The sequence below is a fragment of the Equus caballus genome, chromosome 4, assembly GCF_041296265.1.
Source record: "Equus caballus isolate H_3958 breed thoroughbred chromosome 4, TB-T2T, whole genome shotgun sequence".
In the NCBI taxonomy this organism is placed as follows: Eukaryota; Metazoa; Chordata; class Mammalia; order Perissodactyla; family Equidae; genus Equus; species Equus caballus.
Genome location: NC_091687.1, coordinates 72123386 through 72150517, shown reverse-complemented (window position 1 = coordinate 72150517; position 27132 = coordinate 72123386). Strand labels below are relative to the sequence as shown.

The 27132-nt window shown below is 39.2% G+C and overlaps 1 pseudogene; it reads left to right on the top strand.

Moving 5' to 3' along the window:
- Positions 1–820: 820 nt before the first annotated feature.
- On the top strand, positions 821–3003 carry LOC100070726 (nucleolar complex protein 2 homolog pseudogene; annotated as a pseudogene).
- Positions 3004–27132: the final 24129 nt, after the last annotated feature.

The following is a 27132-nucleotide window of genomic DNA, read 5'->3' as shown; positions in this document are numbered from 1 at the left end:
ACTCCAGGTTTTGTTAAAAAAAAATTTCTCTTCCTCACTCTCTCTCTATCTCTTTTTCTGTCTGTCTCTGCCTGTCTCATTCGGTAAGTTAGAATTAAGAGGTATCTGTTATTCTTGGCTGATTTTAACCTATTATAACACAGGGAAAAATGCTTCCAACTCAAGACAGCATTCCAAGATAGTTGGAACCCTCTGGTAGCTATTATTATTGCATAGAATATTCCAGACACGTGATGCCACAACCCAACTGACCATCTATGTGGCTACTATCAGGTAGTGATTTGCATGAGTGTGGATTCTAAACATGTTCTTCTCATATTTCTGTCATCCTCGTCTCAATCGAGCTCCTTCTCAAAGAAAGTTCCTCTGGATTAAATTAATTTTCAAAACTATTGTATCTAATTCTGTCCAATCAAATTTGAAGTAACATGAAGAGGCTCATTATTTATAAAGTTTACAGATGCCCAGTTTCCAATGACAAAGGGTATACAACTGCATTTCAAAACAAAAGAAGGGGACTGCAACTGATTTGTAATATAACCAAAATTATCTTGGAACTGATAGCCTCTATCTAAGAACTTGATTCTTAAAAACTTACACAGCTTCTGTTTCTGAGCCAGATTCGTACCCTGCCTTCTCCAGGTTACAACCTTGTGTAACTGTGCACTGGAGTCTGTATTTCATGATGTTCTCAAAGGAAGAGGGAAGGCAACTTCAGCCATCTTAACGCCCCTCATCCCTTCTTCAACATTTGGAGTGGACAGAAGCACCGGAAGTCCTGGCGGTGCCATGGGGCCGCAGGAGGGGCCGGGTGGAGCTGATGGTAGAGGAGTTCCTGGCTTCAGGCTTTGATTCTGCTGAGTCAGAATCGAGCCAGAAGGAGCCCCAGTGGTTGCGACAACTAGGAGCCACATGGAGCCTAGATGGGCCAGAAGGGAGCCCCATGTCTGATCAATGTCAAGGCCATGCCTCTGAGCACAAGGACCAGCTCCCTCAGCTAAAGGACAGAGACCTGGAGTTCTACAATTTTCTGCAGGAAAATGACCAGAGCCTGCTGAACTCTAGTGACAAGGACGGCCCTAAGGACGAAGAGAAGCAGTTCCCCTCTCCGCCAGACATGCTGAAAGAACGAGTGAGGACAGGGTCCCCAGAGTGAAGAAGAGGGATTCAGCCCCAGTGACCCTCACCATGGTCAAGAGACTGAAGTAAGTGGCAAAGCAGCGCCTTACTCCAGAGTGGTTTCACGAAGCTGTGCAGGTGTTCCCAGCAGCTGGGGCCACCACCTAACAAGACCAGGAAGTGGCTGAAGCCAGAAAACTTTCATGTCTTGGACAGGGCTGTGTTGAACGCTCTGATCACCTTCTGCTCCCAGGCCCCTTTGGCTGCTACCAGAAGCTGCTGTTTGGAAAGGTCCCAAAAGACAGCAGTAGGTGCTGCAGCTGTCCAGCAGCCTGCCAAGGGGGCGGTGGGGCGTGGGGCGTAAGAGGGGAGGCCTCTATCTGGACATCAAGTCTTACCTTCTTACCTGAGCTCAGTCATGCAACTGGTGGCCTGCATGGCAGAGGTGACAGTAGCAGCAGCTGTCCTCCATCAAGTCAGCAGTGTGGTGCTCTGCTACCTGACCTTTCTGACACAGCGCCACATGCTTCCCAATAGGACGGTGGTCCCATGGAGCACAAGTGAGGAGAGGCCACGAGTCCTGGCTTTCCTGGTCCTCATAAGAGTCTGCGGCACAAGACGGACATCTTTCTGAGCCCTGTCCTCAAGCAAATGTACATCACGTACCTGAGGAACTGCAAGGTCACCTCCCCCAGTGCCCTGCCGCTCCTCAGCTTCATGCAGCACACCCTGACCACATTGTTCACCCTTCACCGGTGGCACCTACCAGCATGCCTTCCTCTCCATCCAGCAGCTGCCATCCACTTCTGCAACTCCATGACCACGTGCGAGAAGGAGACATGACAGTCAAGTTGAACTGGCAGTCGGTGTACTCTCTCTACCTGTGGTGCCACACCCTCAGCATCGTCTGTCCCAGCAAGCCCTCCAGCCCCCGATTTACCCCCTCTCCCAAGGCATCATTAGCTGCATTAAGCTGGTCCCGACTGCCAGCTTCTGCCCGCTGCCCATGCACTGCATGCGGGCCCCAAGGCTGCTCTCAGAGAGCAGTAGCCCCGTCATCAAGGCACTGCCCTTCATCCTCGAGGTTTTCCAGCAGGTAGGCTTCAACACGAGGCCGGGGCCCATGAGCTCCACACCCATATGCTTCACCCAGATCGTGAAGCTGTCTAAGGTCAACCTGCAGGAGAGGGCATCCTGGGGTGGCCTGGTGGAGCAGCTGTACAAACTCACCCTGAATCCCTGCACAGCCAGGCCCATGGCATCACTTTCCCAGAGCTGGCACTGCCCACCAACCTGCAGCAGAGTGGGCAGCTATTGTAGGCAGGTGCACCAGCTGCTGGAGAAGGTGCAGGAGAATACAGGGTACATCCGTTGCCACCGCCAGAGGGTCTCCTTTGGTGTGTCCGACCAGCACGCAGTGGATGCCTGGAAGAAACAGACCAGGGAGGAGATCCCACTCACCAGGTACTAGTTTCTTCCAGTGGCGGAAACTGAGGGACCAAGAGATCCAGCTAGGATCAGTGGCAAAGAGCAGCTGGAAGACTTGAACTTTCCACAGATAAAATGGCAGAAAGTGGAAGACAGGAAGGATGAGGACTGAGTGGAATTCAAGGACCTTTAGACTTGGACAGTGCTGAGCAGGACTGTATTATGGAGTTCACAAACAGACGGATGCCTGCCTGTCCCCTGCATCCCCACTCCCCACTCCCCCCTTGGAGAGCTCAGCAGGGCATGGAGGAGGAGGAGGAGGAGGAGGAAGTAGTCAGCAACTCAGAGGATGGAAGCCTAGATACAGAGGCAGGGCTGAACCCTGGGATGCTGTGGCAACTGGCTCAGAGGCTGAAGGATGAGCTACAGGATTTACAGCTCTCTGAAGAGGAGTGAGGGCTGCCTGCCTGGGGGCCTGTGAGGGCTGCCATACAGTGTTCCCACCTCCCGGGCAGCTGGCATGCAGCTTCCTGACCCCCTTGAGCCCATAGGCCCTGAGGTCAGCACCCTTGCAGTGGGAGAAGGGCAGTAGATGGTGAATGTGGCTTTGTTTTCACAACATAAAAGACAAGAAAGTACCAAGAGCTGTGCCAATCCCTGGAGCCGTGGCCTTGGGCATGGAAACCAGCACCCTGGAGCCTGTCTACCACTGCACCTCACAGCAGTGGGTGAGATACATCAACCCAGTGAGGGAAGCTGACCCGGAGAGGGGCTCTGCCCTGTCCCCTCGCCTGATGTCAGGATGCTGAAAACCTCGCAGAGAGCAGTCCCACTTCCAGAGGGAGCCTGTGGGCACAGCCAAGACCCGTGTAGCATGACATGTCTCCTCCTGGCCTCTTCCACCTCCTTTGTCTTCGGTTTGTCTCAAGCTGCCCAGGATGCAGAGCCCCAGTGCAGGGCCTAGGTTCCCATCCCCAGGCCGTCTGCACCAGCCTCTATAGTCACTCCCAGACAGTCTTTGGAAACGTCTTCCTTTCTTCTTAAGTCACATGTTTTTGTTTTTAAAATTCTTATGTTTTTGCATCCAAAACCAAAAGGAAAATAAGCTGTGGAAGGAGGGGCCTTTGCATCAGCGCGGTTAGTATGCAAGGGGGATGGGAGGTCTGAGGGGTCCACCCACCAGCTCAGCGCACAGGCTGAGAGGGGTCTGCAGTTCCTGGGAGCAGAGCCATGGTCCCAATTCTCTTGCTTGGGTGAGGCTCTGTCAGTAGGATGATGCCCCCCAACAGGGGAACATAGCCTTCACTGGGGACAGGGGCTGCTCTCCTGAAGTGAGCTCCCTTTTGGGGGCCCAAAGCCTTGGTGGCTGCAGTGGCAAAGCCACGAGGGCAGGAGGAGGGGTGGAAGCTGGCCATGTAGAAGGTGGCCAGGCACTTGGCCACCTGCAGAGAGACAGGCTTGGGTGGGGGCCTACTGGGCTGCTCACCCTCAGCCCCGAAGAGCCTCAGTGCTGCCCCCTCCTAAGATTGGAGACCCCTCCCCTCCCTGCTGGCACTCATCTGGGCCCAGAACTTGAGAGCTGGCCCCAGCTTCAGCTCCATAGTGGTCAGGTGTTCCTCAGTCAACAGGAACAAGGTCTCCCTGGGGATCCTCTGTTTTCTGAAGACCTGACTAGGGGAGAAGGGTTGTCAGGGCCTGAGTGCTGGGATCAGTGCCTGCCCACCTGCTGGATTCCTCCAGACCCCAGACCAGCAAAGGCTGAATGTCCCGGGGTGTCTCAAGGCTTTCCAGAGAGAGTAGAGCCAAGAGGAGCTGTTTGTGCAGATTGCAGGAAAAATTTTCAAATGAAACAAAAATCTCCTCTGTGTTGGGCATACCCAGTGTTGAAGGGAGAAGCAGGGACATGGCAAAGGGGTTGCCACAGGGGAGCACACGCAAGTGTTCCCCCTCCCCACACAGTGTTTCTGCAGAGGGGAAATTTGGGGTGGGGAGAGACACCGGGGAATGATCTTGCCCCATCCTCTCCTTTCCAGAGGGAGCTCTGACTCATCTCAGGCAGGTGCCCTAGCTCTGCCCCAGGGACATGTCCCCACCTTCTGCTCTCCATGCATATTCTCCACAGCCAGACAGGCTGCTACATAGCTGCAGACATCCTCCACTGTCCACTTGCTAACATCTTTGGGGGCTGTGGCCTCCTCCCCATCTATGAAGAGTCCCCCCCATGACTCCTGGCTTGGGGAGGTGTTACTAGAATTCTGACCAGCTCTTTCCTTTGTTCCCACCCCGGTCTGCTGATCTTTGCTTGTCCTAATTGCTCAGAGATGTTGGATCGATGACTAAAAGGAATTTTTCTCCCTCCTTGGACACCCTCCTTAAGACCCTCGGAGGAAGGAGACTGGGTGTCCTTCTACTCCATGGAGGATGGAAAGCATGGAGTCGTGTGCCCCCCCCCCCCAAATATACATAAGCAAGGGATATCCTTGCAACACTCTAAATTAGTGAATACTTGCTGTTAGGCATATTGTCTGGCTAAGAGTTTCTTGATTTTGTATTAACTCCTAACATCAATGCCAGTTGTATTTTTGTGTGTACTATTAAAATGTGAAGCACTTAAAAACTTGTTTTGTTTTAAAATCACAACCTAAGCATTATAGCATATGAAATAATGCATATAGAACAAAAATGCTATTTGGCATTTCAGTTGCTGAGCAGGTAGCTAAGTTTGCTCACTAGCTAAATGGGTTTCTCACAGATAATGAGGAAAAATGTTTAATCTGCAAATGTGCAAAGGTAGAACAATTAGTCTACTACGATCAGGGAGGTAATTATTTTTATTTCCTTTCACTTACTAATGAATTGGCTCTAAACTAAGTGTATTTCTGAGTACATTGCCTTCTTTTTGAGTCTTGGCTTCCTGTTATGACAATATTTGGTCCACCTACACCCATAATGTCTCCTAACCTTTCACACCTAGTATTCTGAATCAGACTCTCAATTTTCGATCCAATTTATCAGGAATGTCCAACTTCCATGAGAAAGCACTTTACTTTTCCATAGACAAGTTTTCTTTATTTCAAGAAAGGTTTTATTTATTTAAATGTAGAATGTCAGGATTAAATTATTATTGTTGATAAAACTTCACATAGAATTTTTAAAAAAATTATTGTAATATAATTATTTTGCATTAATTGCTCTTTAATCCTACTCTACCCAGACTAGTCAAGAGGCTACCTTTCTTTTTCTTACTTTAAAAAACATCTCAAAATCAATTACCTGCAAAAGATGCCCTGGACAATTTGAATGGGATCTTTAAAATGTAAATATTGAGTCTTTACCCAAATTATCTCTTAAAAAAGGAATGAGAAAGAGGAGAAATCTAATATGTTCTAAGAACTTAACCACATTCTCTTTTTGTGTACCCCATTCTCTCTTTGGGCTTTTAGGAAGTACCTAATAAAATGCCCTCAATGCACCTGATGAAGTAGTTATTCTAAGTCTCATTTTACAAATTAGGAAATCAGGAGAAGAGAGCTCAGGTAATTTGCCAAGCCTCCATCAGTTTGCTTTCTACTGAACCTTGTAATATACTGTTGACCATAGACTGTATTTTTTAAGTTGAACTTGGCTTCAAATCCTACGCTATTTGCAAACTGCGCTACAAAAGCAATATGTAACTAAGAGAAGTTACCAGATGCAAACTACTACTTAGAGAGTTAATCAGAATGAAGGGGAAAAGAAAAGATAAGAAGCACATCCAACTTCCGCATTATTTAAATTATGGTGCTAAGTATTCATTCTGCATTAATTGGCCTACTTATTAGTAGGTGTTTGAAAACTATTAACATTAAAAGCACAGGCCATTTTAAATCTTCAGTAAAAAGTATTATTACATCCAATTTAGATATTTAAATGCTCATGCATTAGTGATCTTTTGCACCTTAAAAATCAATCATACCTTTTAGAAACCTGATTTCATGGCAGGAATCGAAATGTTCAAATTCCTATACTTAATTTCCATTTATCCTTTCAAAGACAAAGGGAAGCGTGGGGGAGGGAAGAACGTTGGCTAGGAACGAGGACCCTTGAATTCTTGTTTTGAACCTGCCACTAACTAAAGTGGAAAAAAGGTCACGGAATCTCTCATGTTATTATCTTTTCACCTGTAAACAAGTAAAGGAGTGCTAGAGTATTTCTAAGATCTCTTTCGGCTAATATATTACCTCAGTTTATTGGGGCTAAGTAAATATACATCTTTCTTTGTAAACCAACACAATTTACTAAAACACGTATTTGAAAAAATAGAAGCCAGTTTCCTTTTTTACTTTACAAAAGGATGAACTACAAAGTTCCTTTTTATGTCAAGCTGTAGTAGGACTCTTACTTTATTTATAATCTTTGTGATTTAGACACAGCTTTTTAATATGATAGCTATCCATCAAAGTGCACCTGTGCTAATTATAATGACAATTCTGCCTATTTCCTTTTGACAAAGAAGCTACATCATGTGAATGCTAAAATGACTTGGAGGGAAACAGAATAAGAATCTCACGTCTTCCTACTATTACTCATGACCTGCTTCATGAATTAAAAGAAGTCACTTATGACATTTTGCTGGAGATATCTCTTACTGCACCATTTCCTCCACTTCAAATATGCTTCACTTCTCCAAAATGAAATACAGTAACAATCCTGTGAAAGCAAGGAACAGTGGCTAAGGATAATGAATCCAAAAGCAAGGTATGTGAGAATAGATCTGGGAATTGTTCTCTTTCTGATTTGAAGATGGACATGTCTTCACGGGTCTGCAATTACAATGATAGAATCTATTTGGTTTTCAGGGGGCAGCGAAGAGGGTATTGGGTGAACATCAGAAAGGGTTTCAGGTACAGAAGGTGCTGTTACGCAGGATGGCAAAGAACCAATGTTGACCTGAATATTGTTCATGAAAGGAGACTCATTTTGTGATCATCAGTTGCAGGCTATATTAGCCAGAAAACTGGTTAGAATCACTATAGGACATGTAATACTGATGGTTGCCCATCCCATTCCCCAGACTGAATAAATCAGAGGCACTGGGTTTGGGGCCCAGTAGGAGTATATTTGAAAATTTCTTCAGGTGATTCCAATATGAAACTAGGGTTAAGAACTAATGCCCTAGAGAAGTAGTTTGCAGACTTGGTTATGTATCAGACATTCGTGGGGGAACAGAAACAATGCCGAATTCAGCCAGTGATTCTGGTTTGTTAGGTATAGCCAAGGAACCTGACATTTTGACAAGCATACCAATTATTTCTGATGCAAGCAGTTCATGGACCTCAATGAAAAGCACTGCCCTAAACGTTAGTCCCTAATGCCTGCTCACAGAGAGAGAGGTTTCTGATAACAAAGAATGAAAGAGGTATTCATTGGCCAGTCTATTCACTCATTTCCTAGAGAGATGAAATTACAGATTTGAATAAAGCTGGATATGAGGAACTTATCTATAAAAGAACAAAGTGCAGTCCATTGCTAAAATGAAGATTCTTGGAAAATCAGCCTTTGAGGGTTTGGGGCCTTGAGATCTTATTTTTATAAGATTCTTATGCCCTGAAAATATGCCCGGCTCTGGCAGGGATCTCCAGCACCTCCTCTGAGACTCTTAAATGCCTTTTTCAGTAGTTGTAAGGCAGCAATGAAGGTGGCAAGTCTTCCTCCGTAAGGATATTAAAAACAAAAACAAAAGCAGACCATATGGCCAAATAAGTCATATTTGAGATCCCTGTTTTCATACAGAACATAAATTCTGCAAATGACTTAGTTATCTAGGTATACTGGTCACTAGTTATGGGGTCGGTAGATGGGTCTGTGCTTGGGGAGATTTGCACGTAGGAGGATCCAAGGATAGGAGAAGGGAGAATAAGATTACCGAATACTACCAGGACTTCCTGGCCCAGTCCTCCTAGATGTATTTGGTTACTGCTAATTTCAAGGGGTTAGATCAAGAGCAAGCATCCTAGGCTACATCACAAAGTCAAGGCCACTACTTCTAAAACTTTCACGTATATATGAATCACTTGAGCATCTTGCTAAATTTAATGTTCTGATTCAGTAGGTCTGGGATGGGGCCTAAGATTCTGCATTTCTAACAAGCTCCCAATTATTGCTGATATTGCTGACTCATGGATTGCTCTTTGAGTTGCAAGATCTAGGCAGTTTCTGTGATTCTGACACCAGCCTACGCTCTTAATCTTTCGCATTTTCTTATGGATCAGATTATTGACCATAGAATAAATTCCCCTGAGAATATATAGATGCATCCCTGCCAGCTCATACACCGTCCTCTCTTGGGTTGGACTACTGCATACCCTAACCTCTGGGAGCCTCCCAGTGTTTCCATATCTTAATAGCCACTCAAAATATTTCTTTGATAAACACTGCCGCATGTGTGACTTACAGAAACCATCTGAAGTCAATGCTGCTTTATCAGCTTTACAAAAGAAAAATTGAGGTTTCAGGGAGGTTTCAAAACTTGCTCAGAGAGGTTCCATGACTCCACTCTTAAGATCAAAAGGACTCTAATTTCAGGTTCAAAATTATTTTCCCTAAAATCACAGTTTCTTGTGTGAAATACATCCTGATTCTCTTTACCTGTGTGGACAACATATCAGCAATATAAACAAACAAGACTCCCATGCATAACTTTATAGACTTTAATTTAAGCTCGACGTAAATTTTAACTAAACCCTACAATACCTATATGAAGTACAATTATTTTTACATTATTATAGAGAGAGATAAAACAGAAATTCAAATCACCCAGTTTGCTTGAGGAATATAATTTATGACAAATTCAACTGAGTCATCACGTTCCATGTTCACACATTTCATAACAGAGGAGATATAATTGGTTCACAGAGGGATACCTGTAAAACTCATTCCATAGGTTACACGGAATGTTAACTCACCTAATGAGCCCCTTTCAGAGGGAGCTGGTTGTCTTATTCAGCCAGTAATAGGGTCTGTTGCACTTGACCACGTAACAAAAATTAAAATAAAACAACATTTTTATACAAAGTAACACCTGTAATACAATGTCGTATGATTCCTAGTGGCTTCAGAATAAAATATGTTTTAAAAATTTCAATATAAATTTAAAAGAGAATTTATTCTCCACATTTTAATTATTGCTACATTTCTAAAATCAATGGAAATTCCATCATTAGACAAACATTTCCCTCTGCAATCCCTGGGACCTGTCTTGGGGTCTCTACTTCTCCACCAGAGGAGAAAATACACAGAAAGGAAGAGAGCTGAAGACAGAAGACTAGAATAAACTCAGTAACTCTGTACCAAATTATTATGAAGAAATGAGACCTCAATGAAACCTTCTCAGCATGATTTAGGTCTTTTCAATATATCATCAAGCCAATGATTTGAAGCACAGTTGATGATAATGATAACATGCTTCATTGGTGGATATTTTTACCAATTCTTGGATTGTCACCTCAGTGGCTCTATATGGATGAGATTTCATATACTGACTATAGAAAACCTTATTGACCAACTTTCTCAGACATTACCACAGTGTTTGAAGCTTATTAGTAAGGACTTCCTTCTTTCAAGACAGTGAGGAATTATCCATTTTCCATGCCTTGGTGCAGTCACCTCCAAGGACTTTCTTCCATGTGTAGTGTTAATATTTTTATTTTTAGTTATTTTGTTTTACCGTGATCATGGACTTAGTAAATATAAAGCTGGAAAACATGGAAAATTATCTGAGACAACAAAACAAGGAAAGGATGCATTACATGATGCTAGTAGCAGTTTAGACTGTACAAAACAAAATTGGACATTGTGCATCCTCAAAAAGTTGAAAAGGGAAAATATGTGTGATGTATGGAAAACATCTTAGACTGTATCTGGTATTAACATAATTTTGTTCCCCTTCTTTTGCCTTTTTTATGTTTGCTTTCATTTTACTTTTGTTTTCTACTAAGTCTTTTCTACTAAGGTTTTCTATCACGTCAAAAAACTTTTAGGTGAAGATTTTGAAAATATATATCATCGCAGTTATATTACTTGTGAAATTCAAACAAACTGCTTAATCAAATTTAAAAGCTTCTTTATTCCCTGAATCATTTAGTCAAACACAAGGAAGTTAACCCAGCAGAATTGTACTTTGCTTATGCTTTAAACACAATTGAGGCACATTAACATTATCAAGCCTGTGGAAAGGATAATGAATTTTGCTTTATTATGATGCATTTCACTTCCAACTTCCAAGGACAATTACTGTACACTTTTGTTTATGATGTAGAGTATTGTTTGTGACACTTGGCCATTTAGAACACTACATTAAATTGAATATTGCAAATTATTTCCTTTTATTTAGAGGAAAGAAAGAGGCATTGAAACTAAAATGTGGAGCTTTCTAGATAAAATGAGACTTTATGAGTTTGCTTCCTATGTTCCATATTTCTACACTTTTCTGCTATTTCGTTTTAAAAGAACTCCTCATTTGAAAGAGTCAATTCCATTTTGAAAATGGGTCTCTGGACCCATAAAAAGCAAAAAACTCTTCATTACCTGAACACTGGCCAGAAATGAAATAGCTGCAAAGTATAATTATATAGATATAGCAAAAAACATATTTCTAGATTGATACTAGTTTAGGGTAAAATAAAATTCCTTAGGCATATTTGCTTCTTTATTTCATAGACTTTTTAATATGCTCCCCACCAGTTTCCTATTTGAAGGATGCTTGTTAGTTTGAATTTCATGCATATAAATAAACTTAATCTCCAACATCATTAAATTGTGTATCAATATTTGCTAGTACTAAGAGAATTCTGAAACTTGAGATATAAGAAAAAAACAAATGCTACAAATGGCTACCTTTCCCCTAACACAATGATGCACACATTACAAACAAAAACAATAGTGCATCCTCAAGTGTATCCTTGTGCTAAGACACTTGAATAAATGACTTTCTGAAAATCTCAAATGCTCTCCATATGGATCCTTCCCCCAATAGAAGAGAGGTGGCTTCCAAATTCCCGGTTGCCACTGCATGAAGCACACTAATCAACTCCCGCACAGCCAAGGAAGACAGAGGCCTTCCTAGTTTCTTTGAACGATGTAGGCAGCCAGATTTATCATGCCAGGCCCTGGAACTACTTAGGGGAAATTATCCCTCTTCTATAAAATTCCATATGATTTTTTTCCCAGTAAATACCAATAGGTCTAAGTATGCAATTGCTAAACTGATTGTAGTTCCAGGCTTCTCTTTTTCTTACGGGTGACACCAATTTCAGTTTTGTCAGCCAAGGAGATATAGATTAGATACAGCCTCTCTCAACTTACTGGTAAATTACTGTAAAAGAAATATCATTTAAAAATCCAGCATAAAAGAATAGATATTGTCTTGAATAATGGAGGACTTTGCACCAAGGTATATGGATCTGGACTGAGAAAAAAATCTTTAAAATACAGCCATAATTTTTTTTCTTGATGTACCCAGTTTCCACATTAAAAAATAGTTCTTCAGGGGGCCTGCCTGGTTGCACAGTGGTTAGGCACACACGTTCCGCTTCGGCAGCCCAGGGTTCGCCCGCTCGGATCCCAGGTGTGGACATGGCACCACTTGGCAAGCCATCCTGTGGCAGGCGTCCCACATATAAGGTAGAGGAAGGTGGGCACGGATGTTAGCTCAGGGCCAGTCTTCTTCAGCAAAAAGAGGAGGATTGGCAGCAGATGTTAGCTCAGGGCTAATCTTCCTCGAAAAATGAAACAAAACAAAACAAAAATAGTTCTTCAGAAAAAAAAATGTAAGTGAACACTCTGACCCTCTTCTTTTGCCTTTCTTTCTCCTCTGACTCACAGACAAAAATACCTAACAGCAAACCAAACAGGGCAACTCTTTCTATAATGTGTGGAAACTAACTTTTTTGTTTTTTTAAAGATTGGCACCTGAGCTAACATCTGTTGCCAATCTTTTTTTCTCCTTCTTTTTTTCTTCTTCTTTTCCACAAAGCCCTCCAGTACATAGTTGTATATTCTAGTTGTGAGTGCCTCTGGTTGTGCTAGGTGGGGCACCGTCTCATCATGGCCTGACGAGTAGTGCCATGTCCGTGCCCAGGATCTGAACAGACAAAACCCTGGGCCACTGAAGTGGAGCATGGGAAATCAACCACTCGGCCATGGGCCAGCGCCTGGAAACTGATTTTTAAGGCAACAAGAGCACGTGGCTCAAAGTGGTTGTTATCATCCAAAGTTTGAACCATATGAAATTGCTGATTTATGAATGCTTTTTTGCCAATAATGGCAAATTAATTCACATTAATCTGTTATGTCTGTTCAGAGGCAGCAACCCCCCAAAACCACAGGATATGAAGAAAGAAGAGTAGATGCTATGACTATTTCATCCCTAGTGAGGTTGAGGTTTGTTGGGAGTAAGGTTTTGATTTGTGTTGTTTCAGAAATTTTATCATTCTGGAAGAAAGTAAAAATTCATAAGGTAGGAAATAGAAAAGTGTAAATAACCCCAAATCCTGTTTATTTTTAGGAAAAAATGACAAAATGGGCAAACCATATTTCTAACCTAACCAATAAAAAATGAGAAGGCAAAAATATACATGGGTGATATAATCTTTAAAACACAGAGAATTAAATAAATTATGAAACTACTTTGCAGATTTCTCTGCAATGAAATTGAAATTGTAGGTAAAATGGATAATTTCAAAGGAAGGTATTCTGTTTGTCAAAATCTACCTCATTAGAGACAATAAGATCAAATAGACCAATTTCCACTGAAGAAAACTTTATTAAGGAACTACCTACAAAAAAATCTTCAGGCCCAAGCAGATTCAGAAGGAAATTCTGCTGCTACACCAAAACCAGGCTCTTGCAATGCTGTATAAGTTGTTTCAGAGAATAGGACAATGAGAGAAACTTAGAAACTCTTTTTTTTTTAATAAGTGAAATAAAATGAGATTTGTGATAGCACCAAAAAAAAAGAAATTAATAGGGCAATATCATGCATGAATATTGTTTTAAAAATTATATATAACATCACAGCAAGAAAACAATACACTATGACAATGTGAAATTTGTTTCAGGAATTGAAGCTTTGTTCTTAACAGGAAATCCGTTACTTTACAATACACCAGAAATCACGGCTTCTCTACACACAAACAAAAAAATATGTGTAACTATACCAAAAGTGCCATTTACAATATCACTACAGAAGATAAAATATTTAGGAACAAATTTAATAAGAAGTAGTCAAAACCTATGTAAGGAAAACTTTGAAGCACTCATGAAAAGCACAAAAGTAGATTTGAACAAATGGAAAAATATCCCTTGGCTCTTGGGTAGGATGACCCCGTATTACAAAGAGGTCAGTTCTCTCCAAGTTAACTTATACATTTTACACAATCTTGATAGAAATAGCAATTTTTTTAAGAAGGCAGACAAATTGATGCTAAAGTTCATACGGAAAGCAAAATACACAAGAATATCTAGAAAAGCAATGAAAAAAAGCTATGGGGAGGCGGGTAGGGGAAGCCTAGACTGTCAGATAGTAAAGAATCTAAATCCTGGATAAATAATACAGTGTGGTGTTGACACATGCATAGACAGACAGACGAGTGAAGTAGAACAGGGAGTCCAAAGAGTGACCCCCATATGTATGCAAAGTCAGTACACGAGAAAGAAGCCATCTCAGATCACAAGGAAAAAGAGCCACTTGGAAAAAGAGCAAATTAAATCTCCATCTCACAACATATCCAAGAATGTGCCCCAAATAGGTCCTAGATCTAAATGTTGTTATTTGTTAATGAAACCACATAAGTCCTAGAAGAAAATATAGGTGAATTCCTCTGTAACCTGGGCACTGAGAAAGGTTTCTAACTGAGACCTAAAATCCAGTTGGACAAAAAGGAAATCAAGACATTGACTAAATTAAGATAATAAAAAATATCTTTGCATTGGAAAGATAAATAATCACAGGTCAAAGCAAGAGACAAAATGACAACTTGGTATAAGATATTTACAACACATATCACAAGAATAGGATACTAGCCACAATATACAATTTTTTTTTAATTTAAGGTAAAAATACAAAAATCGTATTAGAAAATTAGGCAAATGAAATTAACAAATAATTTTAAGAAAGATATATTAACATCGTCCTTCAACAGATGAAAATATATTCAGCTTCACTCATAATAGGAGAAATACAAATTAAAACTACACTGAGATTTCAGTGTTTTCCTACCGAGACTGACAAAAAACAAAAACAAAATCAAAAAACAAACTTGAAAACATCTTCTCCTGGTGAGGCTGTGGGGAAAGAGGACCTGTTGCCACTGGGAATATAACGTGATACAACCTTAACAGAGAATTTGAAAATATCTTTTGATCCGGCAATTTCTTTTCTAAGGATTCGCTCTAAAGATTCACCCTGATAATAAGAAAATAAAATTGCACAGGCTAATTCATAGACGCATCATTTATATTTGCAGAATATTGGAAATGACCTAAAGCCCATACTTGGGAGATTGGTTGAATAACCTAAGGTACAGTGGAGACTTAGGTGGTTATTTAAAACAATGAGGAAGATCTCTACCAACTGATGCAGAGAGATTTCCAGGTTATGTTGTTAATTTTTTTTAAAATGTGCAATACAGATTACATATCATGCTAACTTTTGTGTAAAATATAAAATTTGGAAATAAGAAAATATCCACGTATCCACTAATTTATTGAGAAAAGAAATACAAGGGACAAACCAGCAAATAATGAGGTTGGTTAGTGACAAAAGCAGTGTGAATGTGGAATGTCTGGCGGGTGGAGTGCACATTTTCGTAGTGCACATTTTGTACAGTTTTGATATTGGGAATCATGGTACATTCTACATACTTTTAACAAATAAGAAAAGCAACAAAATGAGGAAATAACCAATGGGATGTAAACAGAAACGTATGAACCTAAACAAATTCCAAATTTATAACATAACCCGAGTGAAGAACTAGCACAAGTAACTTTTGAACTCACTATTTTGAGTCTATATACTCAATCTAAGCATGGAGAATGATGCACACTTATACTTAGCTCTAGTCAGAATTTTCTTCTCAATGGTATGGGTTAGCAATTCTGCAAATACATTTTGTGTGTGGTTGGTGGACACAAATGCACAAATATATTGAGGAGAATAGGAGCCAGGTTTCTCATTACTGGAGAAGAGAGTTACTAATATGGTCAGAGGAATGTCTTGAATGAGCTTTGGGGTGTTAAATTGGAATCGGAAAGATCAGTATGGGCTCATGGTTTATGCTTTTAAAGATAATGGGCGATAGATGATAGATAAATAGACAGGTAGATAGATAACAAATATATATATCTCTTAGCTTTGTCTTCTGAATTGGTCTAGAAGACAAAATTACCACAGTACCAGTGAGCACACAAACCCTCAGATCTGTTTGTAAATGACACTAGCACCCTTTTAAATAATTGGTGATCCCAGACTCGGGACAGGAAAGTGCAAACCATTAGAGGTAAGCAGGGAAGAAAAACAGTCACTTAAATACACTATGAATTGTCAAATAAATTGAAAAAACAAAACAATAGAGCAGTCATCATAGGAGAATATTTGAATTAGTGATTTAGGAAAGTGTGCACAACTTATCCTAAAATATTTTTTTTAAAAAGGCAATCTACAAGAGATAAAAGAATAATAAAAAAATTTGGCCTATGATTTCCCCCTAACGACAACGCTAAGAGAAAATATAACAACTCCTACAATATTTTGAATATAAAACATGATGCTCCTAAAGTAAAATAATCTTTCAGTTATAGGAAAGAGAAAGAAATTCTTATCAAATTCCCCTGTTCTGTTAAGGCTGGACATTATGGTAACGCTATTTATGGCCAAAAGAAATTGTCCTTTGGCTATATCGTTTCAATTGTATCCACCTACCATTATTTGGCTTCATTAGTGGTATACATAATACATGATGCCAGCACTGGTGGGCTAGTGGTTCAGATTCAGCGCGGTCGCTGCCTCGGTCAGGGAACTGCACCACTTGTCTGTCAGTTGTCACCTGTGATGGCTGTATGCTGGAAGCTATGCCACCAGTATTTCAAATGTCAGCAGGGTCACCCATGGTGGACAGGTTTCAGCAGAGCTTCCAGACTAAGACAGATTAGGAAGAAAGGCCAGTCACTCACTTCTGAAAGAATTGGCCATGAAAATTCTATGAATAGCAACAGAATATTGTCTGATATAGCACCGGAAGGTGAGAGGGCAGTGCAAAAGATGGGATAGGGTTCTGCTCTGCTGAACACAGGGTCACTAGGAGTTGGAATCAACTCCATCGCACTAGCAACAAAATATTGCATAATAACTCATAATATGTTCAAAATATAAGGGAAAATAAAACTGTGAAATCAATGGCAAGATTTTATTAAAAATGAGTACTAAGTTATTTAAAAAAAAAAATGTTTCATCTAGATGTTTTTTCTTACTTACTGTTAATGAGTCTCTGCCTTCTAAAAGATTAGATTGTTCTTTTTCTGGAGGGCAAGGATAGCAATTCTGAACAGATCACTTAATAACGTTTCTTTTGTCAATTCAAAACAACAGAAAAGAGAAAAAGGAAAAAGGAAAGATCACAACATTTATTTATTTTTTAAAGATTTTATTTTTTCCTTTTTCTTGCAAAAGCCCCCTGGTACATAGTTGTATATTTTTAGTTGTGGGTCCTTCTAGTTGTGGCATGTGGTATGCAGCCTCAGCGTGGCTTGATGAGTGGTGCCGTGTCCCCGCCCAGGATCCAAACCTGTGAAACCCTGGGCTGCAGAAGCGGAGCACGAGAACTTGACCACTCGGCCATGAGGCCAGCCCCGACAACATTTAAAAATATATGTAGAGACATAGGTATAATTTCCTTAAAATATAATATAAAATTCCTTATTATATAAATTTTTAAGTAATTAAAACTTTTAAAAATAATAAAATTCTTCTTATTTAACCTCTTATAGTAAAACATAATGTAGAAATAACTGGTCTGAAAAGTAAGGAAATAAATGATGTAAAGAATAGATGATCATCTACCCAGACATAAAAAAGAATCATTTGGCAAAGCGTGAGAAAGTTGCTGAATTCAAGAAGGACATCAGATCTCTAAAGCTTCAACAAACATAGTTAATAAAAAATATATCCCACTCACAGTAGCCTCAAAAATAAATAGTATGTAGTTATGAAGTAGAAAGTAAATGTGTAACATCCCAATAAAAAAAGAGGCTGCAAAGATATGCAACCACTGAAGGATGTATAAGACTTAAATAAATGTAGAAATATAGTAGAATTATAGCTTATTCATGAATGGGGATACCTAACATTATAAGTAATTATCCACAAGTTAATCTCCACATTTAATGTATCTCTATCCACATCTTAAACTTTTGTTTTATTTTTTTTGCGGAGGCAGATTTGCCCTGAGCTAACATCTGTTGCCAATTTTCCTCTTTTTTTTGCTTGAAGATTAGCCCTGAGCTAACATCTGTGCCAATCTTCCTCTATTTTGTATATGGGTCGCCACCACAGCATGGCCAATGAGTGGTGTATGTCCATGCCCGGGATCTGAACCTGTGAAGCCAGGATGCCAAAGCAGAGCGTGCTGAACTTAACCACCAGGCCATGGGGCTGGCCTCTGCATCTTAATGTTTTTGTTCATGGATAGTAGCGACGAGAAGCTAAAATTCATATTGGAAAAGTATATGCAAAATAGCAAAATTCTTGAAAGATAAAAATCATGGGGCAAAAATGCAGTATGAAACTTTAATAATTGAAATGCTATGATATTTGTGTATATTAGACAAATAGATCATATTTACATGTATATAAATTTATTGCATTAGAAGTGTTACATTTCATTTGAGAAAGAACAGACTATTCAATAAATCATATTGAGACATTTTGCTATACATTTCCCAGGTGATTCAGGTTCTGAATCAAAATAGAAATACCATAATCTATTAAAGGAAAAAGAAATTAATATCTATAAGACACAGGGTAAGAGATTTAAAAAAAATATAAGATTGACACATCTATGGACAGCTAATCTTTGACAAAGGAGCCAAGAACATACAATGGAAAAAGAAAAGTCTCTTCAATAACTAGTATTGGGAAAACTGGATAGTCACATGCAAAAGAATGAAAGTAGACCACTATCTTACACCATTCACAAAAATTAACTCAAAATGGATTAAGGACTTGAATGTAAGACCTGAAACCATAAAACTCCTAGAAGAAAACACAGACAGTATGGTCTTTGACATTGTTCTTAACAGTACCTTTTTGAATACCATGTCTCCTCAGGCAACAGAAACAAAAGAAAAATAAATAAATGGGACTACTTCAGACTGAAAAACTTCTGCGAGGCAAAGGAAACCAACCAATCACAAATGAAAATACAACCTACCAACTGGGAGGAAATACTTGCAAATCATATACCTGACAAGGTGTTAATTTCTAAAATATGCAAAGAACTCATACAACTCAATAGCAAAAAAGAATAAACAACCAGATCAAAAAATGGGCAGAGGATATGAACAGATATTTTTCCAAAGAAGATATACAGATGGCCAACAGGCACATGAAAAGGTATTTGACATCACTAATTATTAGGAAAATGCAAATCAAAACTACAATGAGATATCACCTCACACCCATCAGAAAGGCTATAATTAAAAAGACATAACAGGTGTTGGAGAGGATATGGACAAAAGGGAACCCAAATACACTTCTGGTGGGAATGCAAACTGGTGCAGCCACTATGGAAAACAGTATAGAGATTTCTGAAAAAATTAAAAATAGAAGTACCATGCAATCCAACTATTGCACTTCTCGGTATTTATCAAAGGTGCATGAAATTAATAATTCAAAAAGATATGCACCCCTATATTCATGACAACATTGTTCACAATAGCCAAGACTTGGAAGCAACCCAAGTGCCCATCAGCAGATGAATGGATAAAGAAGATGTGGTTTATATATTCAGTGGAATACTATTCAGCCATAAAAAGATAAAATCATGCCATTGGGGCAACATGGATGGACCTTGAGGGTATTAAACTATGCAAAATATGTCAGACAGAGAAAGACTAGTATCATATGATTTCACTCATATGTGAAAGATAACCAAACACATATTTAACCATATACTGGTGGTCACCAGAGGGCAAGGGCAAAAGGGGTAAAGAAGCACAGGTGTGTGGTAATAGATTAAAACTAGACTATTGGTGGTGAACACGATATAGTCTATACAGAAGCTGAAAAATAATAAACTACACCTGAAATTTACACAATGTTATAAACCAACATGACGTCAATAAATTTAGGAAAATGCAAGAAAAAATGAGATTGAAAAAACAAAATTCTTAGAATTTAGCTACATCAAAATTTCAAACAAATTCTATGTATGGAAAAGGACCATAAACTAAGTGTAAAGAGATTAACTGTAGACTTAGTGGACAATAAACTTGAATCCAGAACTTATTTATTCATAGATAAGTTAAAGATAAGCAAACAAATAGAAAATATGCTGAAGAATAAAAACTAGCAATTTGCCTACAAAGAAATATAAATAACCATATGAAAAGTTGCTCAACCTAACCACACAACATGAGCGTGCAAATTAAAATTTCTATGAAGTAATCTCTCTAACCCAAAGTGTTGGCAAAAATCAAAAAGCTTGAGAATATAAACTATAGATAAATATGTAGAGAAACAGACACAGTCGTACACTGCTAGTGGCTGTGTCAATTTATGCAGTCACTTTGAAGGGCAGTCTGGCAATGCTTAAACATTTTAAATATGTGCACTGTATAATGCAAAGACTTCTTTTACTTTAAACTTTAAGATATTGCTACAAATGAAAAGCAGGTTGAAGGACAATTCATAAAGGATAATAAAATTTATGAAAAACAAAAAATACAAACAGCATTTTTTTTTTGAGGAAGATTAGCCCTGAACTAACTACTGCCAATCCTCCTCTTTTTGCTGAGGAAGACTGGCCCTGAGCTGACATCTGTGCCCAGCTTCCTCTACTTTATACGTGAGATGCCTACCACAGCATGGCTTTTGCCAAGTGGTGCCATGTCCATACCTGGGATCTGAACCAGTGAACCCCGGACCGCCAAGAAGCAGAACGTGCAAGCTTAACTGCTGCGCCACCCAGCCAGCCCCCAAACAACATTATGTTTTATAAGTGTATGCTTGTGTTTGTATGTGTGTTTATGTGCATATATTAAAATATAGATAATAAAAATAATAGGATTGGGGGCTGGCCCCATGGCCAAGTGGTTGGGTCCAGCACGCTCCACTTCAGCGGCCTGGGTTTGGGTCCCAGGTGCAGACATACACTATTCATCCGCAGCCATGCTGTGGTGGCGAGTCACATACAAAATAGAGGAAGATTGGCATGGCTGTTAGCTCAGGGTGCATCTTCCTCAGCAAAAAAAATAATAATAATAATAAAAATGAGTTTGTGATTGGTAATCTGAAGGGATATATGTTTTGACAGTAATATCTTATTTTATTATTTTTTCTAAAGGTATGCTTTTTGGTGAGGAGGATTGGCCCTGAGCTAACATCTGATGCCAATCTTCCTCTTTTTTTTTCTCCCCAAAGCCCCAGTACATAGTTGTATATCCTAGTTGTAAGTCCTTCTAGTTCTTCTATGTGGAATGCCACCACAACATGGCTTGATGAGTGGTGTGCAAGTCTGCGCCCAGGATCCGAACTAGTGAAAACTGGGCCACTGAAGTGGAGCGCGCAAAATTAACCACTACACCACTGGGCCAGCCCCCTGAAACATTTTATGTTTTTAGTAGTAATTATTCACATATTACCTACATATGAAGGCCCGCAGGAGATAGTAAACACAAATAAAAGTATGTGTGGTTTTTTATCAAATGTAAAATATGCTATAGCACTCATACTTAAGGAAATGCAAATTAACATGCCAATCATACCCTGTTTTATCTATCACCTTCACAAAGACATTGATTATGCACTGGGGAAAGTTCTGGTAAAAGATACTTTCAAACCTTCTTGGTGGGAGTGTATATTGCTGCAACTTCTTCAGAGGAGAATGGACCTCAGAGTAACTGTCTTTGTACTGTAAACACATTTATAGTCTTGGAGCTTTTTCTTTTTACTGTATACTTGTATAAATGTTAACAGAAAAACCTGCTCCCTGGTTATAAGTTCCCTCTTGCCCACACTGTGTTTACAATTGAGCCCAGTTACATACTAAGGTCTCTTTTCCCCTATTGCAGCAGTCCTGAATAAAATCTGTTTTTACTACTTTAACTACTGTCCAGCTCTGGTTTTTCTTTGACAATAGGAGAAAGACACAGACACACACAATCAGGTGGGAAAATGTAAACAGGAATCATCTAATTGAAAATGACAATAAAAAGGTATTTAGGGATGATCTTAACTTAAAAAGATGTGTGGAACAAATAGGAAGAAAACTTTAAAAGTTGACCTAAAGGAAGGCATGTTAAGTCATCACACACCTGTACAGCTCGCCTAAAGCTGGTTTGTGGCCAGCTTCCATTTTGATTGGTTGTTGGTTCCATTTTGAGCAGTCAGTATCTATGCTGAATTCTGTCAAACATTTTAATATCATCCTGACTTTATGTGAGAAAATATATATAAATGGAGAGATAGAAGGGGAAATATTTTCCTGCATGTGATTTCTGAGGAGCCTATTCAACAACTGATGATGGAGGACGAGTTTGGCTTTTGGGGGAAAGATATAAATCCTTTCCTCACAATGCACCTTAACATAAATTCCTGTTTCATTTTAGAGGTAAACAGTTTTTTAAAAAATTAGGGTAAAAATTTAGTATTTTAGGAGTTGGACACTTATGGTGAAAAAGTGTCTTTTTTTAAAGAAAAATATATTGCTGAATCATTTGGAAAAGGGTGGCTTAGGTGTTCATCAGTCAAAGCAAAAAATACAGTAGCTAAACAGTGGTGCTTACCAAGGAGCCAGAATCTGGGGGAAAAGAGAAAACAAAGGAGAGATGAAAAGAGAGAGGCAGCAGGAGAGCGTGAGGTTGGGTATTGTGGAAAAAAGTCTGTAGTGGTCAGAGGCTAAAGGGGTTGAGCACTCCTGGCCCAGGATGTGGGGCCGACCCAAGGGGAGAATAGAAACAATAAAGGTCCAGATGCGCCAGGAATTATGGTGGCAAATGCATCTGAAACATCATTTTAGACTTCCGGACTTTCAAAGTTCTGCTAGAGGGAGAGGGCCTGCACCCGTCACCCTGTACAAGGGAGATAATGAGGGAGTGACTCCCAGATCCAACTACTTGTGTGACGTCATTCTCAGCCACAAGGCCTGGGAAACTTTGATTTCCATAAGTCTCCATACATTGATGTTATTATTAATGATAATAACAATATATTTCTGGATTGCCAAAAAGTAAAAGAGAGATGAGATAAAAGGTAAACAAAGGTGACAATTTTAAAAGCCTGCAATTCTCCAACCAGTGAACAAAGTCTATACGAACTCAAATTGCAGAGAGGAGAGTTAATCACCAGAAAATTGGGGTCCAGCCTACTCATCTGCTCTGTTTTTGCCAGTGCTGCACAAGTGTCAACATTACAGCAAAGAGATGTAACAATCAATGCAAAAAGTAACAAGTAAGCCTGAATGGAAGGCAAGTAAATCGTAAATACTCATCCTCTCCGCTTAACAATGGGTCAGCAAGACAGGGAAGTGGTGTGTGTGTATGTGCGTGTGTGTGTACGTGCGTTCATGCATGTACATAAGTGTGGAAAAGGCTGGGGAAAATTCAAACATTAAGAGCCTATAAATGACAAGTATTGTTAATCGTTAAGACATTTTTAAAAGTAGCATATGCTCTATTAGATATAAGACAATGTTTTTCTTCATTCAGTCCTGTCTTCCTTCTTCCTTTATAAATATTTATCAAGAACCTATTATAAGCTATTTCTAAAATAAAAATTAACAATTTGAAATCATCAGAAATTAATTAAGCCAATCAGTGTGCCCAGGCAACATTCCTGCCCTCATGGATCTTACCAGGGTGTTCAGTGCCTCAAAGAGCTTTAAGTAGGGTGTCCTGAGGATGTGAGAGAATGACCTCTGTTCTCACATAGCTACACACTCAGATCTACGCACATTGTGGCACTGTGGTTACGTAAACACAAACACACCTTTTCAAGATGGATTAAAATGATGAAGACCTCTCTAGATTAAGAATATATAAGCAAAACTAGCAACAGCATAAATGTTCTTTCTCACAAAGTAGGAAGAAAGCATGATATAATTCTCAGTCTAAATTTAAATAAAATGGTATAAAAATACAGTTTATATTAAATAAACATTTTCAAGTATATGCAAGGGTACAAACTTTTTTAAGTGTGTGTGCCCACATGCATGTGGTTGTGTTAAGGGGCAAAAAGAGAATAGAACCAACATACGTTGAGCAATGCACCTATTCCAAGCACAGTAGATGTGCTCAGACAACTCTGTGAAATGAAATGTGTTACTTTCATTTTACAGACAAAAGAACTTAGAGAGGTTATAAAGACTCTGGTGGTTTTACATTTCTAAAATTTTCTGCTTGAAAGTGACTTTGAAAATATGCTAAATATTTTCTTGTCAGGTTATAAAATCTGTTAATTGTGATACTGAAGTTATTGAATGACCAGAATTTAAAAGAAAATAACACGTTTCTGCCCGGCTCCCCTTAGTGCTCTATTTCTTCAAACTTTCGAAGTGGAAAAGGCCTGACAAGCCATACAAAGTGAGTGACGGGAGGAATAATTATTGGAAGGAAGGATTAGTGAAAATAGTGTGCCTACTTTCAAAAAGCATCTATGTTCCAGCAAAACAGGCAATCACATCCATAGTAATTTGGTATTGATTTTAAGGATTACTTAACCAAAACCATGAGTCCCAAGGTTTTCAAGTACCCCAACACTATGACTCAGAAAGTTCTGAAAGCTTTTTAACTGGCTTAATATATGTGGTTGCTTAAGGGAGGTAGATATTAGACTAAGACATTAGGGAAGTATGGGTTTTCACCCTTGCCCATGTTCACCTAGCAGAAAGGACAGGCTTTAGGAAATGAGTTGCTGGATTTGACAAGGGATGGAGATACAAAAATGTTGTCTCAGGAAATGCTACCCAGGCACCAGCCAAGAACAATGGCAACCAGCCAGCAATACGAAAGTGCAGACCATATAGGATAAAAGAGATAGAACAAGAGCAGGTGAAAAGAGGCCCAAACAAGCACTTTCTTCTAGAGCAGCCTAACAAGGAGGAATGGTCAGGGAAAGGGATGGTGAAACTAAGCGGAAAACAAAAATTGTAAGTAGAGGCTGATTATGGTTAAAAAAAGTTATAAAGGACATCTTTGAGGAAAGATCAATTCGATTTCTAAAAGTAACTGAATGTTATAGAACTTGCATTTATTGTAAAATGAAGTATCTGGAATCAGGTAACGTCAAAACTTCTTTGGAAGAATTTCTTGGAGAAATTTTTTTTTTTTTTAAAGATTTTATTTTTTTCCTTTTTCTCCCCAAAGCCCCCGGGTATATAGTTGTATATTCTTCGTTGTGGGTCCTTCTGGTTGTAGCATGTGGGATGCTGCCTCAGCATAGTTTGATGAGCAGTGCCATGTCCGCGCCCAGGATTCGAACCAACGAAACACTGGGCCGCCTGCAGAGGAGTGCGCGAACTTAACCACTCAGCCACGGGGCCAGCCCCCATTTCTTGGAGAAATTTTTTAGATGAAGATACAAGCCTGATTTCCAACTACAATAAGAAAGTGAGAGACTATAAATTGTTTGATGATGATTGAAAAGTTCTGTGAAGTGTTTTAAGAAAGCCTCCTAGCAACCTATGTTTGCTATTAATTTGCTGACTGATTCTTTCATAGATACTGTAAAGGAAATAGTGTGTAACCTCTTTCAAAAATATAAAAAATATATAAATCATTGAAATCCAAATTAATGAGCTTTCACTATATTGCATTTATGACTAAGAATACAAAGCTGCTTAACTGCTAGAATAAATAGAGAATTTAGTAAACATAGCAAGGTTCTGCAAATTCCACTGGGTGAGTCATGCAAAAAAACATTTCCATCTCAATTGCGTGGGTCATCACTCTCGTGTTGGCATTGGCTGGTGAACTCTAGTGGCTGGATGAGTGAATCGAGACATCCATAACAGCATCTGGGTTCTTAGTAAGACAGTCTTTTCAAATCACTTCATTTTTACATGCTGAGTTTGTGAGCTCCTTGGTCCATAAGCATGCTCAGAGGGTTAATTAGACATTTTTCTGTGAGGATTTTATATTTTCTCAGAAAAAGCTACTGCAAAATTTAGTGATATCATCACTTACGTAATTTCTCCCATTACCTATTTTCTTTTTCTCTAACACTTTGCAGAGGTAAAAACACTGTAAAGTTTTCAGCTGCATTTCCATTGAGACAGTTACCAAAGCAAAGAACATTCTTCATAGTGTCTGTCTTGGTTACAGTGGCATGTCGCCTCTCTCCTCTTTTTCCATTTGCCTATTGGCCAGCTCCCTACAGAGAGACCTCAGATACATTAAAAAGTGTCTCTTCTTTGTAGTTATTGGCCATACTCAGCATTCAAGGTCCTTTTTGAGTTCCTCCTGGAATCTTAAAATTTTAATAAAATATTCCAGATAACAGACTTTTCTCTTCATTTGCACATCTCCTGTTTTTCAAAGATTCCCATTGCCTACTGGGAAATAGATATGGAAATATTTTTCAAAGATATGAAAATTTTTTCCTACTTTTGTGAGGGTTTTTTTTTTTCCCACAGTCAAGTAAAGATTAAGCCCTCCCGCTTTGTGGAATTAATGTATCAGCCAAAGAGATGACTGAGAGAAAAGGAAAAAGCAGGGAGGATGAGGCGAATAAGTAAATAATTACTTAAGGACTTTACATCACGAATCTAAGCAGAATATAGTAGTGGAATTTGGTTCACTTCCTCAGGAAAAACTGCATTATATTAGAATCCTAGTTGTAACTTTAAAGACTATTTGTAAACTACATCTCTTATTAAGATGTCAAGTGCATCAAAAGTCACATATAAATCAGTGAAGGATGACTGATAACCTTAAAACTTATAAGTATATTATATTTATCAAATAATTTCTTAATTTTTTTAGTGAGTCAACTTTTCTTTATAGAAGGATAACTCACACAACAGTTTACAGATAATTTACCTTCTTTACAAAAGGAATAATTTCAATATATGGATCTTACTTTGCATCACGACTTCAAATGATACAGTTGTTTTTCACATGTACTTCAGAGAATCAGTTCCTTGTATATGAGTGAGATATAGATATCAAAAAAATCTTAACAGAGGCTATAATTTTCTAAATACCTTTGCAATAAACATTTAAAAATTACAGCAATTTACATTCAGTGGGTGAAAGAGGAGCAGAGAGTAATCAGGAAGCACACAAAACAGCATTGGAGGATGGAAGAAGCGTGTGGTCTGGAAATGGAGGGATCTG